This window comes from Lissotriton helveticus, chromosome 3_1 (genome assembly GCF_964261635.1).
Source record: "Lissotriton helveticus chromosome 3_1, aLisHel1.1, whole genome shotgun sequence".
NCBI lineage: Eukaryota > Metazoa > Chordata > Amphibia > Caudata > Salamandridae > Lissotriton > Lissotriton helveticus.
The window spans coordinates 341,960,796-341,978,109 of record NC_136061.1 but is presented as its reverse complement, the minus strand read 5'-3'; the positions used below and the strand labels follow the sequence as shown (position 1 = coordinate 341,978,109).

The following is a 17,314-nucleotide window of genomic DNA, read 5'->3' as shown; positions in this document are numbered from 1 at the left end:
TACACCAGGACCCACAGAGTCCCAGGCGAAATCAAAGCTGGTGCATGCCCCATTTTCATCAAAGACAGACAGCACAACGACAGGATTGAAATTGATGAAAACAATTTACAATCAGAAAACAGCTTCGCCTACTAAGCGTCGGCCCACTTGGAAGGCCCGCCATTGTTCGACGCAACAGGAGCAAGAACTGGATGAAGGTCCGTCAACCACTAAACCCAATAACATGGGTACAAGTCAAAAACACACTGAGCCCTCAAATGACTCGTCACATTCCCATATTCTACTGGCACCCGAATACAAATCAAAGGGCCGCCAAGACATTCTTAATAGATCGAACATTATAAAACTGGCAAATGGTATCCCCGGATTTCCTGGTCTAGTATCAGATGACATCGAATCTATTGAATTTCTCCCACCAAGAGGAACCCAACCGTCGGAGGTAACGCTAGTGACATTTAAATCGGCCAATTGGGCAGACACGTTCCTGGACCACAAAGCCACATTAAGGGAATGGGGCATCCGAGCGCATTAATACTACACCCCAGGCTACCCCACCGCCCTACTAAACCAGCCAACATTATCACAAAAATCCGGAATCATAAGACTGAAAGATCACCAGAAAGCATATTCAATCTTAAAAATTGCGGCGGGGCCCGAGGAAGATCAAAATATCATTCCCTCAGTGGTCACCAATATCGACACCAGCCAAGGATGGGATTGGCTTCCAGCCATTCTATCAACCAAAAGCTCAGAATGACCACCCGAACCAGAGGCAGTGGCCCTTGGCCTCAAACGCTTGGCAACGCCACCTTCACCAGAAGCAGCATTAAATACACAAGCGGACACTACCATCTCATTATGTTCCTGGAATATAAGCGGCCTCCAGCAAAAAATTAAGGACCCTGATACCTTTTCTTTCCTGTGTGAACATTCAGTAATAGCCCTGCAGGAAACTTGGGCCACATAAGGGTGCCCTGTCATCGGGTTCATTGAGCTATGGAATCTAGCACTTAGGGATAGCCGCTTTGGTCACCCTAAAGGTGGCCTGTCAATATACATATAAAACACCCTAAAAGGTCCAATCTCACGACTGCCCCTTGACGAAGATTGGCTGCTTGGGGTTACAATCAATGCATGGCGGAAACATCGTCCACTGCTCCTTTTAAACGTATACATCAACCCCAGCACTCGTACAAAAAAAGAGCACTTGACACGCCTAACGGAAATCATGAACAATATAGCCGCGGAACACCGGAACTCAGACTGTATTGTTACGGGGGATTTTAATACCTACTTATTCCAAGGGAACGTAGCAGACATTGATGGGCCCTTCCTATTTCCAATCACCGAGGCTATAACACAAACTAAACCACCCATCCAAACTCAAAGTGAACTGGGCGAGCTTTGTGTGATGAAATTTTACAGTGCAGGTTACCTTGTCATCAACGGCAGAACAGTAAGTGACACCCCGCCAAACTGGTCCTGGTCAAACGGCACCAAGCAATCCTACTTGGATTATACCATCTGCAATGCCGCCCTGCTCCACTTTTTAACCAACTTCCGAATTTATCCCAGAACCAAAAGAGACCACAGGCCCCAGGTTATTTCCTTTAATATAAACCCTGTGAAACACAAAACTGCACCATCAGCATGCCGGGGAATACATACGGAAAACCTAAAGCGCCTTAAGTGGACTGAAGAAATCAGCCCGAATATCCTTCAAGCAAGTGCGGACATCATAAGAATAGGAACTGAGCAAGAGGCAATCCCGACTGTAACCTGGACAATGCTCTGTTCCCACCTGACTCATCTTTTTCCAGCAAAGCACCAGGTCGAAAGGGTAATTCAGATGCGTCAGTTTACAATCTCACAGCAGACCAAGTTACTCAAGAAAGCCAGAAACGCAGCCCTGCGGGCACTGGCTATATCTCCGGGTAATAGTGAACGTACAATTCACTATCAAACCACTCAAAGATCTTTCAAGCTGGCGATCAAAAAAGATAAACGGACTCACGAAAACCAATTTTGGTGCAAACTGGTGTGGGAGAGTAAGCAAAAAAACTCTAGAAAATTTTGGGCTCTTATTAACCACACTAATCCCTGCACATCGAGCTTTGGATCTGCAAACATCCAGGAATCAGACTGGGTAAGATACCTATCTGACCACTTTAAGTCTCCAAAATACCCAGATTCCAAAGGAAGCAGTTCTTTAAATGAGATTAGCCATGGGCCTGCCACCACACGGAGTCTACCTGCCGACTGCTTACACCCCGCCAACATGGACCTTGAGGTGGCACAAGAAAGAGTAGCCACAGCAATGACAAAAGCAAGACCTGATGGGGCTCCGGGCCCCAATGGCCTACCACAGAGCCTGTTTAAATCTGACATTGCTTTCTGGTCCGGAACACTAACTAATCTCTTCAATTACGCTCTGAGAACAGCAACAATCCCGGACTCATGGCGGGGCGCCATAATCCACCCAATTTACAAATCAGGATCACGTGCCCAACCGAACAACTACAGACTCATTGCCCTCCTGGATTTTGAAACCAAGCACTATGCAGGCCCCCTATTGGAGGATCTAAGGTTATGGGCAAAGGACCATAAACTGTTGCCAATGAATCAAACAGGGTTTGTTGCAAACTCAGGGACCAGCACTAATTTGCTAGCAATTTCAACCATAGTCGACAAGGCACTACTAACATCTAGGTTAGTGTTTTGTTGCTTTGTCGACTTCAAAGCAGCCTTTGATAGAGTCCCCAGGGAGGCTCTATGGGCAAAATTAAGGAAGTGGGGGATTCCAGAGAATCTATTACAGGCAATTATCCAACTCCACTCTCGTACATGGGTTCGGGTGAAGCTAGGGTTCGGCACACATCTCTCGCGGAAAATAATGACAACTAGAGGCGTGAAGCAGGGATGTGTGTTGGCCCCCCTTCTCTTTAACCTGTTTATAGCAGATCTGTCGGCGACCCTGGACGATACTAACAGCCATTCTCCAAAAGTCGGTGGCTTAGGTCTAAGCAACCTTTTGTATGCCGATGACCTTGTCCTTTTTAGTCTCACTAGGGTCGGCCTACAAAGGCTTCTTGATAAACTGCATGACTATACGACTATTAACCAATTAGAGGTCAACATAAAAAAAACGCAAGTTGTCCCTTTCGGCAAGAAACGACATACAGGTGGTGGTTGGTCATTCAACAACATAAGCCTTGTAATAGGCCAGTCGTATAAATATTTAGGCGTCCACTTGGATTCTAAATACAATTTTAGAAAGCAGCGTAACGAGATCGCAGTCAAAGCAATAACCCTTGCGGTATCACTAGGCAAGCTTGCAAAAAATCTCTCAGGCCCAACTCTATCGCCTCTTTTGGAGGAGATGAGAGAAAAAATTGGCCCTACTCTATCGTATGGCATAGAGTTATATAGGGGGGAAATGAATACAGCCTTGAACCAGCACACAACCAAATTTATAAAAAGGTTCTCCAGCTGCCAAATTCCGCATCTGCTGCACAGATAAGACTGGAGATGGGACTGATAAACTACGATGCCTCCAACATCGGGGCATATCTTAATCTCTGTCATAAACTAAGACAAGCGGACCGCAATACATTAGAATGCCTAGTCTGGCAAGAAATAACCCAGAAAAAACCAGGTGGAACATACGGCCGTCTCTTTATAGATGCCATTCAGCAAATGTCGGTTACTGCAAAAACAACAATGATGGACAGAATGTGGATCAATGTCACACATTCACCCCAGTCAAAAGATCTGGGCCCAAATCCATCGTTTTTCCACTCCACACCACCCTGGGTTAGACAATGGCGATATGCAAATCAGCGCTGACCCTGTTGCCCCATGGGAACAGTCCAGTCCGAACTACAAAAGCCATGTCCTTCCCAGAACGGAAACAAGCATCCGAGGACCGGCCCGGTTTCGAGGTAACACCTCTCATCAGCCCGGCTAGCTTGCTTCCAGTGGTGTGGAGTGCCTGGGACTCACGTCTGAGCATCCCCAGTACACTTAGAGCGGTTACTGCAAAAACAACAATGATGGACAGAATGTGGATCAATGTCACACATTCACCCCAGTCAAAAGATCTGGGCCCAAATCCATCGTTTTTCCACTCCACACCACCCTGGGTTAGACAATGGCGATATGCAAATCAGCGCTGACCCTGTTGCCCCATGGGAACAGTCCAGTCCGAACTACAAAAGCCATGTCCTTCCCAGAACGGAAACAAGCATCCGAGGACCGGCCCGGTTTCGAGGTAACACCTCTCATCAGCCCGGCTAGCTTGCTTCCAGTGGTGTGGAGTGCCTGGGACTCACGTCTGAGCATCCCCAGTACACTTAGAGCGGTTACTGCAAAAACAACAATGATGGACAGAATGTGGATCAATGTCACACATTCACCCCAGTCAAAAGATCTGGGCCCAAATCCATCGTTTTTCCACTCCACACCACCCTGGGTTAGACAATGGCGATATGCAAATCAGCGCTGACCCTGTTGCCCCATGGGAACAGTCCAGTCCGAACTACAAAAGCCATGTCCTTCCCAGAACGGAAACAAGCATCCGAGGACCGGCCCGGTTTCGAGGTAACACCTCTCATCAGCCCGGCTAGCTTGCTTCCAGTGGTGTGGAGTGCCAGGGACTCACGTCTGAGCATCCCCAGTACACTTAGAGCGGTTACTGCAAAAACAACAATGATGGACAGAATGTGGATCAATGTCACACATTCACCCCAGTCAAAAGATCTGGGCCCAAATCCATCGTTTTTCCACTCCACACCACCCTGGGTTAGACAATGGCGATATGCAAATCAGCGCTGACCCTGTTGCCCCATGGGAACAGTCCAGGCCGAACTACAAAAGCCATGTCCTTCCCAGAACGGAAACAAGCATCCGAGGACCGGCCCGGTTTCGAGGTAACACCTCTCATCAGCCCGGCTAGCTTGCTTCCAGTGGTGTGGAGTGCCTGGGACTCACGTCTGAGCATCCCCAGTACACTTAGAGCGGTTACTGCAAAAACAACAATGATGGACAGAATGTGGATCAATGTCACACATTCACCCCAGTCAAAAGATCTGGGCCCAAATCCATCGTTTTTCCACTCCACACCACCCTGGGTTAGACAATGGCGATATGCAAATCAGCGCTGACCCTGTTGCCCCATGGGAACAGTCCAGTCCGAACTACAAAAGCCATGTCCTTCCCAGAACGGAAACAAGCATCCGAGGACCGGCCCGGTTTCGAGGTAACACCTCTCATCAGCCCGGCTAGCTTGCTTCCAGTGGTGTGGAGTGCCTGGGACTCAGCAAATGTCAGCAAGTGATCTGTGGGCCCTGAATCCTAGTCAGACAGCATTTAAAATTGGGATCAAAAAGTGTGTGAGAATGAGTTCAAGTATCACCGATAAAGCACTCTTTTTGAAACGTAGTCACGCCTGGGCTCTCGTAAACTCTTATAGACGGCTAGCCCCCGCCTCCTATCTGGCCTGTACATACTCACTCCACCTAAAACGCAGCCTTATCGCCATTAGAATGAGCGACTGGCGATTCCTGAAAGATTTACCCTCCTGGCGACGCAACGCGGAAGATTTAACTTGTAGAGGGTGTGGCAAAACAGCTGAAACTATGTTGCATGTGATCTGCCTCTGCCCAGCTTTTAATTCAGAACGTAGGCTGAGACTTAAACCAGAATGGAATAGGCTGGGTGCCAGGACTTGCAGGCAAGCTATCATGGTAGCTTTGAATCCTGAAAACACATCTTTAAACATAAGATTAATAAACTTCATTCTGCAAGCATACCGTAATTTCAATCAAAAGAGGCACTGTTAAAGTGTCCCTCCCACTCTCCAACTTCTAGGGAGGTTAATATAAAACGATCAGTAGCCTCAGGAATGTCGGTTGCGTCCTAAAAACAGTATTCCATCGATGCCGAGTATAACATAAAAGGGTGAAAGAGATGATTTTTTTCTCTATATATCATGCTTCAAGCTATTTTATTCAATATTAAGAGGCTTAGGAGAAGACAATTTCTGTTTTTAAAATGACTTAACTGACCATGTTTTTATTCTTCATTGATTTTTTTATCTTATTTATTGATACATAATGTGAAATTTGTAACCTTCTTTTAAAGATATATGTGTTATATCTAAATAAAGATAATAATAATAATAATAAATTGGTTGAGTGATCTAGAAATGGAAGTAGAAAAAATGAAAGATCAGACACAGGATTTCTCTGAGGGTGAGCTTCTTGGTCTCCTAGATAAGCTTTCTCATCAAATTATGGTTCAATGGGCGAGGACTACAGGACAGAATGGTCCTGACGATGTTAGAGTTATTAATTGACAGTGTCAGATAGTAGCCTTCCCTGTAAGTAGAGTTAACCCTGCCATAGCAACGATAATTGGATACCGTAATTAACTCTCTTCCTCTCCTCGAATAAGACCTATGAGGGAAGCTGCGCCAAGGTCCCTTCCGGGAATGGAATGCAGATAATGATGACCCAAATAGTGCTGAGGCTAGAGCCCATTTTTTGTATAATTGGATATATACGCCCTGGAAAAGGCAGATGTACTTACTTTAAAAGCTTCCTTACCAGATATACGGAAAAATCCTAGAGGATTTTATGATCATGTACAGGCAGCCATTGATTCTTGTATCATGACTTTAGCAGATATTGATATGTTTTTTGGTATGATCTTGCCACCAGATATGTGGAGACTTAGCCAGAAACAGGATCCTGCTGTTGATTTGGGAGGAGATTGGGATGGCATAATAATAGCAGATAGGGATAGGAAACCTGGCCAGAAACCTAGTCAGCTTATACTGGATTTGCCTGGTAACATACTTACTTACATAAAAATGAAGGTTTCGGCCAGGAAAAAAGATTGGGCACTTCTCACTGCTTGTAAACAAAAATAGGGAGAGGCTGTCTCTGATTTCTTTACTCGCTTTGAGGAAGTGTTCCACGATTTTAGTGGGCAAGATACATCTACACCTACGGGTGCACATTTATTTGTAGATCGATTTGTGGGAAATTTACTTCCTGAGATATTGGTGCGCTTAAAGAATTCTGAGAGTACATGGGCTTCAGTAACCCCAAAAGCTATATTAGATATGGCTCGGTATTATCAGATTCAGGTGACCATTGAGCAAGAACGAAAAGAAGGAATTCTAAAAGAATTCAAAACGAAGGTAATGATGGTTCAGGCATATGGACCTCAAGGTCAAGGCCGTGGTTAAAATTATGGTCAGAATTATAGACAAGCACCTCCAGTAGGGCCACCGCACAGACAAACTCCACTAGCGCTGGATCAATGTGCTTATTGCAAGGAGAAAGGACATTGGCGTTCTGTTTGTCCCGTTTTAGCTGCTGGTGGGAGAGAAAGGGGACAAGTGAATAGTAATCGAAGGGACTAACGCTCCCCGACAGCAGCCACAGCAAGCTCAAGCTTCAGGGAGGAATAGGTCAGGATATTATTTTGATCAACGAAATAATCAATATTCTATGGAGGATTGGGAATCAGAGGATTCGTAAGACAAGGAGGACCAGTTGAGATACCTGTAGATCAGTCAGGGCCCTATATAACAGCCACCATACTTGGGCAGGATCAGAAATCTTTAGTGGATACAGGGGCGACCCGTAGTGCGATATCTCAAAAACTGGTCCCTGGGACACCCTTGTCTGGCCAAGTGATCACATCGATAGGGTTTGATGGAACACCAACTCCAAGCCCTGTGTCCCAAAAACTACATTTGCAGGTTGAGAATTTCATCACTAGAGCCCCCTTTTTACTTCCCCCACATGCTCCAGATAATCTGATGGGACTTGATCTTTTGAAATATTTCCATGCTACTATACATTGTTCCCCATCTGGACTACGTGTCATTTTTGGGAAAAAGACATTGATTAAGCAATAAAATTCTTCCTCATGTTCGGATCTGGATTCTGTTCCTTCATGTGTTTGGGCTACTGCTGACACAGATGTGGGAAGAATGGACATTTCTTCAGTATATATATAAAGGTTCGAGAGGATGCTTCCTTACCAAGGGTCCCGCAATACAAAATATCAAAAGAAAGTGAGGATGCATTGATATCTATTATTGACGACATGATACGTACAGGAGTTATTGAGGAAGTTTCCTCTAATGTATGCAATAGCCCTATTCTAAAACGGGGCGTTGGAACAGGGGGATAAGATTTACAGATTTGTGATTGATTTGAGTGAAATTAACAAAATAGTGATTCCTCAATATCCTGTTGTCTCTGATATCATGACTTTGTTGACATTAGTCCCACCTGCAGCCACTGTATTTTCCGATAGACCTCAAGAATGCCTTTTTCTCTATTCCTATACATGAAAACAGTAGAAATCTTTTTGGGTTTTCGTTACGGGCCACTCATTTTGATTTTGAAGGGCTCCACAAGGCTATACAGAAAGCCCTACCATTTACAGTCAGGCACTTAAGCGACAGTTGGATGAACTTCTTTTGCCACCAGGAGTTACACTTGTGCAATATGTCGATAACATTTTGTTAGCCGCAGACACAGTTAAGCATTATAAAGAGGCCACTCTCTCTCTATTGCATCGCCTTGCAGTTAAGGGACATAAAGTCTCGAAGAATAAGCTGCAACATTGTCAGTCTGAGGTCACTTATTTAGGTCACCTCTTGTCTAAGGAAAGCCGCACTTTGACTAAAGACAGGATTCAAACTTTCCTAAAAATTCCTATTCCAAGTACCCAAAAAGAAGTCATGGCATTTATTGGTATTGCTTCCTACTGTAGACAGTGGACCCCGAACGTCTCACTTATTATCAAACCTCTTTTGTCTCTTGTTACTAAAGACACTCCCTCTCCTCTACCATGGACGTCTGAATGTCAGGAAGCATATCAGCAGCTTTGTACATCTCTTTGTTCTGCTCCAGTATTAGACACTCCCGACTATGCAAAACCTTTCATACTATATGTACACGAGAGAGAATGATATGCATTGTCAATTTTGACAACCATATGGCATCGTCCCTGTGCCTATTTCTCACCTGTATTAGACCCAGTGGCCTTCCAGGTTGTCTCAGAGCAGTTGCCACCACAGCGATTACTATACGACAATCTGAGGGAATAGAGTTGAGTAACAAGCTTATGGTCATGGTACCACATTCTGTGGATGCACTCCTGAATCAGACTAAGACACAACACTTGACTAGTGCTAGACTCACAGGCTACAAACCTATGCTTTTGACACCTCATATCACACATAAAAGATGTTTGACATTGAAACCAGCTACATTGTTACCTTTGCCAGCTGAACAAGCTCATGATTTGCACAATTGTATTTTCCTCACAGAAGAACAGACTAAGGGAAGAATAGATCTGAAGAATACACATTTATTAGACCCTGAGGGAGAACTATAGGCGGATGGTTCTTGTTTAGGACTAGCTGATACCACCACTTCTGCATCCTATGCCATAACTACATTACAAACAGTGTTAGAAACAGCCCTTATTCCTTCAAAAATCTGCTCAAGCAGCTGAACTCATTGCGCTTTTGAGGGCTTGCGAACTCAGTCAGAGATTAAGAGTAAATATTTATACGGACAGCCAGTATGCATTTGGTGTGGCACACAACTTTGGCAAGCTCTGGAAGGAATGGGGATTCCTAACCTCCCATGGTTATAAAATACAGCATGGCGAATTGGTAAATAGTCTTCTTATTGCCTTGACATTGCCAAAGATTGTAGCCATTATCAAATGTAGTGCCCACAAGAAAATTACAGACAAGGGGGGACAAGGAAATGCTTTTGCTGACGAAGTTGCACGAGAGACTGCAAGTGCACTCATGAGCAAAATGTATGCGTTACGATCCCAAGCTGAAAGATGGGAAAACATGTATACAGAGATTAAGGAAATACAACAGTCAGCCACTGAACAAGAAAGGGCAGAATGACAAACGGAACGAGAGTTGGATGATGAGGGATGTTGGAGGTCCAAAGATATGTTAAAATGGAAGTTGCCCTATGCCTATGTATTGCCTTTTGTGACTATGGCTCATCGACCTACTTACGTTAGTGCTAAAAACACCAACTCCCAATTAGAACAGGTTTGGGATAATAAGCACATTCGGAAAACGGCTGAGCATTTGGTCAAAAATTGTATGATATGTTTACAGCACAATCCTGGGAAGGGAATATCAACCCCTACTGGTGGATTTTCTCCACCACAGGTTCCCTTTGAAGCACTCCAAATGGACTACATTCAATTAGAGCGCTGTAACAAGTATGTACTAGTTGTGGTTTGTTCCTTCAGTAAATGGGTAGCCTATACCACCAAAGACAACACAGCCTTGACAACAGCCAAAATATTGTTAAAGGAGTTCTACCCCCGTTTTGGGGTTTGTAGAGTCCTATGGAGCTACAACGGCCCCCGCTTTACTGGCCAGATAATAGAGTACCTAATGAGGGGTTTAGGGGTAAAGCAGAAGTTTCATGCTGCTAATTATCCTCAGGGAGTGGGTTTGGTAGAAAGGTACAATGCCACTTTGAAATTAAAACTAGCAAAAATACAAGCAACAACGGGCCTTAACTGGCCAGATGCCTTGCCTCTAGCGTTATTATCCGTTCGTTCCATCCCACATAGTAAGATTGGACTTTCTCCCTATGAGATGGTCTTTGGTAGGCCTATAAATGTATGGGGACCCCCAAGGCCAAATATGATTAAATAAACACAGTACCCTGTTTTGAGTGATTATCTTAAAAACTTGACTGAAAAACTGTATCTGATTCATCAGCAGGTGCATGAAGCTATTCCAGACAAATCAGAGGATCCGGCCCATGCTCTTCACCCTTGAGAAGATGTTCTTATAAAAAACTCCCAGCGTTCTAAGAATTTGGAGCCTCGCTGGAAGAATCCTGAACAGATCCTGCTTGTGACTCGAACTGCTGTCCGTGTCACCAACAGACGCCACTGGATAAATGCGGTGCACTGCAAGCAAATCCCAGTAGCTGTTCTCCAGCCAGAAGGCAGAAAGGATCTGAAAGATATCTTACAGACTCAAGCAAATCCCAGTAACTGTGCTCCAGCCAGAAGGCAGAAAGGATCTGAAAGATATCTTACAGACTCAGAAAAGTGTTGCTCCTCTGAATGAAGATACTTTGCTTCCTGATCAAACTAAGCCTTCAGCAACAATGTGCGATTTACGACCAAGGAAGGGAAGGAGCAGATAGAGATACCGGAGGACCAGTTTCAATTAGTGGAATGGTTCGGCTGCGACACAGTAGGATCACAGAATCGACTGAACTAGGGTCAGAGGGGGTTGTGATACATGTTCAGTGTTGCCTGAATCTCTCTCCGACCTGTGGTTGTATCGATACCGAGAGGGAGAGATACAGAAATTGGGATCTAAGTTGTAGTTGCAAAACAAAGACAAGACTCTGTGTATGGTGACTCTGATCATACTATTGATAATATTGGCAGCAGTTTTTTGGACAATGGAAAAAGGGATTTCGGCTCGAACACTATTGCCCGCTACTACTCCTGTCCCCACGAAACATTTTTACTATACTCTTCCCTACCATTAACAAAAACACAGAATGTCCTACCTCAATAACACTTTCATACAAATGCTACATCATACCCACAATGCTATGAACACTACCAACTGATGGGTATGTGGAATGTTGCCAGCTCATCAGAAGAAGGGAGGAACGCCTATTATTCCCTTGCCATTCTGTCGGATGCCAAAGTCCCTAAGCCCAAGATTGGAGACACTTCTACCGAGTGCTCTCTTTTCTCCCCTATAGCCACTGAGTTCTGTGGACAGTGAGGAGCCGATGCAAGCCTACAGTTGGCCCTTTAAGGTACCACCGGAGGATTCGGGAGACACCCCCTGTAGGCCGGGTGAGCTCTACGACGAGAGCGAGATCTGCCGGGAGGACGCAGGAGGGAGTGTCCAATACCGGAAGGGAGAAGAGGCTTCCAGTCAAGCCCGTGAAGACGCCGAAGGACGACTGGCTGATCGAAGGAGCGAAACGGAGGACGGTTGCCTGCCAAAGAGCGCCAACGTTTGTGAGGAGGAGGACGCAGCACCCTGCCACGGCCCAGAAGGGTCGTGGCTTCAACAGGTGCGTGATCGCTTGTGGGGACACGGGTGTGGGGTGGGTGCACAGGCATCAGCTGTAGCCGGGGTACATGGCACCACGCTGCGTCCGTGAAATCTTTAGACCAAATGGGCGCCTACTCTACTTTCCTTTTCCCCCCTGGTGACGGATTGCCCCATTCCACACTGTATTCAGAAGGCGGTGTATTGTCCCTCACACCTTTACCCATTTGGTTACGGGCCGCGAGTATTGCACGAACAGTAGTGCTTGTTTTTTTCTTTGTTTGAGCTACCCGGAGATGGTACACGCCAGGAGCGGACTGAGGGAAGGCAGCAACCGAAGGATACCTTCCAGAAACCCGGATTCCGCCCTGATTATCTTTTGTTGTTTAGAAATAAATCATGATTTGAAGCATTCAACCACGTGCTCTTTGGGGTCTCATTTGGCAAACCCTGAGAAGTGGTGTTTCTGCCCAGTTTCCAGGATTCCATTGGGAGCAGAAAATGGAAAATTTAATACAACACATGGTCGAGGGCCAAAAGAAAGTGGGTTGTAGAAAGACAACTCACCTCGGCCCAGGTGGATCGGGAAATGTTCAAAGACCTCATGAAGAGACAGATGGTCGCTATATTACGTGTCGGGGAGGAAGCAGCCCATTCTGCTACTGGACAGAAAACAAGCAAATCCATGGCCTCTGTTCCCACTGTTGCACTACAGAAATATGTAGCAGGAAAAGACCCTGACGCCTTCTTATTACATTTTGAAAGGGCGGTGAGGGCTTCGGGTTGGCCTGTGGCAAAATGGCCATTTTTCCTTGCACCCTTATTAACAGGCGACGCCCAGGCAGCCTACCAGGTTGCTAATCCAGCAGGCGTTACCCCTTATGAAGAGGTTAAAGCGATAATCCTTGACCATCTTGGTCTAGATGCAGAGACCTATAGGATGAGATTCCGTAAAGAGAAGGGAGCACCCGGGGATACTGCAAAAAACCTTGTACTTCAAACTGAAAATAGCAGCAGACAAGTGGCTGAAACCTGAAGTAAACACCAAGGAACAGGTTATGCATGCTATATATCTAGAACAATTCATTGAAGCCTTACCCTATCCCACCCAACGTTGGCTTCGGCAGCATTCTAACTTAATTCCGGAACAAGCTGTTGAAATGGCTGCCTCCTTTTCACGAGCCCAGAACAGAGGTCCCTCCTAGGAGCCTGAGAAGTCTTCTAGGCCCTTGCCCACTCCAAGGAAACCCCTTCGACCCATAAAAGATCCAGAAAGAGGCAGATACCCCAGACCAGAAGTACCCTTAAACCGAGGTCCCCAGTGTTTCGAGTGCGGTGAATGGGGGCACATTTCCCGCACTTGTCCTCGAAAGCGAACAGAAGAACCCATGGATGTGAGCTATGCGCCCCGTTCTCTGCTATACACCGAAGAGATGGGGGCATGCTTCTATGTAAGTCTTCGCTTAAACAATGTTCCCGTTAATGCTCTCCTTGACTCAGGGTGAAGGCAATCGGTAGTTTGAAGGGATTTGGTACAGCCAGGACAGCTACTCCATGGGAAAAAAGTCCACATAAGGTGTGTTCATGGGGATGTTAAGGCCTATCCCGCTGCCCTTTTGCCACTTGAATGCCCAGTGTTAGAAAGGCGTCCCCGGGCGAGGCAGAAGATGTCTGACTGACCACCCCTAGGTCCACATCTCCGTCGAGGAGTAGCCGAGCGGTTGCTGAGAGGCCTCCTAAATGAGGGTCCTCTCCTAGGATCGTACAGCAGAGTAATCACAACACTACAGATGGACACCACACAAGAAGTTACGTTCTCAAGCTTTTATAGGGAATAAACGGTTGCTGGTTCTTGGCAGTATGTACAAGCAGATCGAGGGATCTGGAAAGTCTCTTAAAGGGGGGTAAGGTAGCGGGACAGTCTTACTCTGGGCGGAGGAAGGGATACCCTACGCACAGCTCTCAATCTTCGAGCTGGGGGGTTCCGAGATGCTCGAGCCGCGGCAGCGCCAGCAGGCCCTCGGAAGGTTCAGCAAGGTAGGCCGCGGCAGCGCCAGCAGGCTCTCGGATGGTTCAGCAAGATAGGCCGCGGCAGCGCCAGCAGGCTCTCGGAAGGTTCAGCAAGGTAGGCCGCGGCAGCGCCAGCAGGTTCTCAGATGGTTCAGCAAGATAGGCCGCGGCAGCGCCAGCAGGCTCTCGGAAGGTTCAGCAAGGTAGGCCGCGGCAGCGCCAGCAGGCTCTCGGAAGGTTCAGCAAGGTAGGCCGCGGCAGCGCCAGCAGGCTCTCAGATGGTTCAGCAAGATAGGCCGCGGCAGCGCCAGCAGGGTCTCAGAAGGTCGTCGGGTTACAGATGAGTTCGTCTGGTGTCGGCCGTGACAGCATCAGCAGGGCTTCCAGTCCAGGATACAACTGAAGTCTTAATCCAGGGTTGCCCCAGATATAGGTCTGGAGGTCTTTGAAGTCCGGACCCTCGCGCCTGGGGGTCAGAGGGGCCGGGATGATGGTGTCCAGACACCCAGCAGGGGGGTGGAGCCAGCGCCCAGGGAGGCCGGAGGGCGATCGATACCAGGCGTCCGGGGACGGCTGGAGGCCCATCGAAACTCCCCTTCCTCCGGGATCTGTCGAGTGGCTACTCGACCACCTGGGTGGATCTTGGTGCCTCGATGTCGGGGCTTCGCTGGGGCCTGGGCTGGGGCCGAGGCCACGTGGTTGTGACGTGGCGGGTCCAAGATGGAGTCGGGCACGGCCTCGTGCTGAGGCCGTGATGGGCCTACGCTGGGTCAGGCCTGCGCAGGTGGACCGGGATGGTAGCCGGCCCTGTGGGGTTGGGGCGTGCAGGATCGGGCCGAAGGGGCCGCCCGAGGTCTGGTGGAGGGCGGATATCGTCCTGGGCCCGCCATGCGGGAGGGGTAGGACCACGCCATGAGGCCGGGTCCAACACGCGTCCCCCCCAGCTGAAGGCAGGGGAGAGTCACCCATCTTCTTGGGGATTCTCCTCGCCAAGGCGGAAGAATCTGGACAGGCCGTCAGCATTGGCGTGGTCGTTGCCGGGCCGATGCTCCACGGTGAAATCCATTCCCTGCAGCGAGATGGACCAGCGCAGCAGCTTCGGGTTTTCTCCCCGCATCTGCATCAACCAACGCAGGGGCTGGTGGTCGGTCTGGACTCGGAAGTGGGTGCCGAAGAGGTAGGGCCGGAGCTTCTTGAGGGCCCACACCACGGCGAAGGCTTCCCTCTCGATGGTGCTCCAGCGTTGCTCTCTCGCCAGCAGGCGTCGGCTGATGAAGGCCACAGGTTGGTCGATTCCTTCGGGGTTGACTTGGGACAGGACCGCCCCAATGCCGTGCTCCGAGGCGTCGGTCTGGACCACAAACTCTCTGCTGTAGTCGGGGGCCTGGAGCACAGGGGCGGTGCACATGGCAGTCTTTAGAGTCTCAAAGGCCGTTTGGCACGCAGGGGTCCAGTGCACCCTCTTTGGTAGCTTCTTGGAGGTCAGTTCGGTCAGGGGCACCACAATGCTCCCGTAGTCTTTTATGAACCGCCGATAATATCCAGTGAGCCCCAGGAAGGCTCGGACGGCGGTCTGGGTGACTGGGGGCTCGTCCCGGATGGCGTCGATCTTTGGTTGGAGGGGAGCCACGTGGCCGCTCCCCACTTGGTGTCCCAGATAGGTCACAGTCCCTTGGCCTATCTGGCACTTACTGGCTTTGATGGTGAGTCCGGCCCGCCGAAGGGCCGTCAGGACCGTCCAGAGGTGGGTCAGGTGCTCACCCCAGTGAAGGCTGTACACAGCAATGTCATCGAGATAGGCAGCGCTGTACTCCTCTAGTCCGGCCAGCACCTGGTTCACGAGTCTCTGGAAGGTTGCTGGTGCGTTCTTCATGCCGAAGGGCATCACCTTGAAGTGATAGTGGCCATTGGGGGTCGAGAAGGCTGATCGTTCTTGTGCCCCCTGGGTGAGGCCGATCTGCCAATACCCCGCCGTGAGATCGAAGGTGCTGAGGAATTTGGCAGCTCCTAAGCGATCGATTAGTTCATCTGCCCTGGGGATAGGATGGGCGTCGGTTCTGGTGACTGCATTCAGCCCCCGGTAATCAACACAAAACCGGAGCTCCGGAGCTGTCCCGGGGGCGGCGGCTTTAGGGACCAGGACAACGGGACTGGCCCAGGGACTGTTGAAGGGTTCGACTACCCCCAGAGCTAACATCTTGGCCACTTCTGTTTGGATGCAGGCCCGAACCCGGTCGGGTACTCGGAAAGCTCGGTGTTTCACGGCCGGGCTGTCTACGGTGTCCACATCGTGGACACACCACCGGGTGACCCCCGGAGTGAGGGAAAACAGATCCGCAAACTGCCCCAGCAGCTTCCGGCAGTCTTGTTGCTGCTCTGGGGTCAGGGTAGAGGAGAGCCGGACCCCTTCGAAGGAGCCGTCTTTCTCGGAGGTGCTGAGGAGGTCTGGTAGTGGGTCGGAGTCGTCTTCCGCTCCGTCATCGGTCGCCAGCAGCAGACTTAGTTCAGTGCGTGCAAAGTGCGGCTTGAGTCGGTTAGCGTGGAGAACCCGGAGGGGGTTCCTGGGGGATTCCATGTCCACTAAGTAGGTGACGGGGCTCTTGCGCTCCACCACCTTGAAGGGCCCCGTCCACTTGTCCTGGAGGGCACAAGGTTCGACCGGGGACATGACCCAGACCTGCTGGCCCGGCTCGAATTCGATGGACGAGGCGTTCTGGTCATACCAGCGTTTCATCTCCTCCTGACTAGCCTCCAGGTTGGCTTCGGCAAGTTCCCGAAACTTCCGAGTCTGATTGCGTAGGGTCAGGAGGTACCGGTAGACATCAGGTGGGGCATCTCGGACTGCCGTCTCCCAGCCTTCCTTGACCAGGCTGAGGGGACCTCGGACCGGGTGCCCGTACAAGAGTTCGAAAGGGCTGAACCCCAGGGACTTCTGGGGTACCTCTCGGTAGGCGAACAGGAGGCAAGGCAGTAGGACATCCCATTTGCGCCGGAGGGGCTCCTCTAGGTCCTTGATCATCCCCTTCAGTGTCCTGTTGAATCGTTCGACTAGCCCATTTCCTTGGGGATGATACGGAGTGGTGAACTTATAGGCGACCCCGCACTGCTGCCAGAGGGACCGCATATGCTTCGAGATAAAGTTGGAGCCCCGATCACTCACGACTTCCCGAGGGAAGCCGACTCGGGAGAAGATGCTCA

The 17,314-nt window shown here is 48.9% G+C and overlaps 1 protein-coding gene across 3 annotated transcripts in view; it reads right to left on the bottom strand.

Annotated features, from left to right (window-relative positions):
• Positions 1 to 17,314, bottom strand: part of ZSWIM7 (zinc finger SWIM-type containing 7) — a 753,195-nt gene that overhangs the window by 659,823 nt on the left and 76,058 nt on the right. The window lies entirely within an intron of this gene.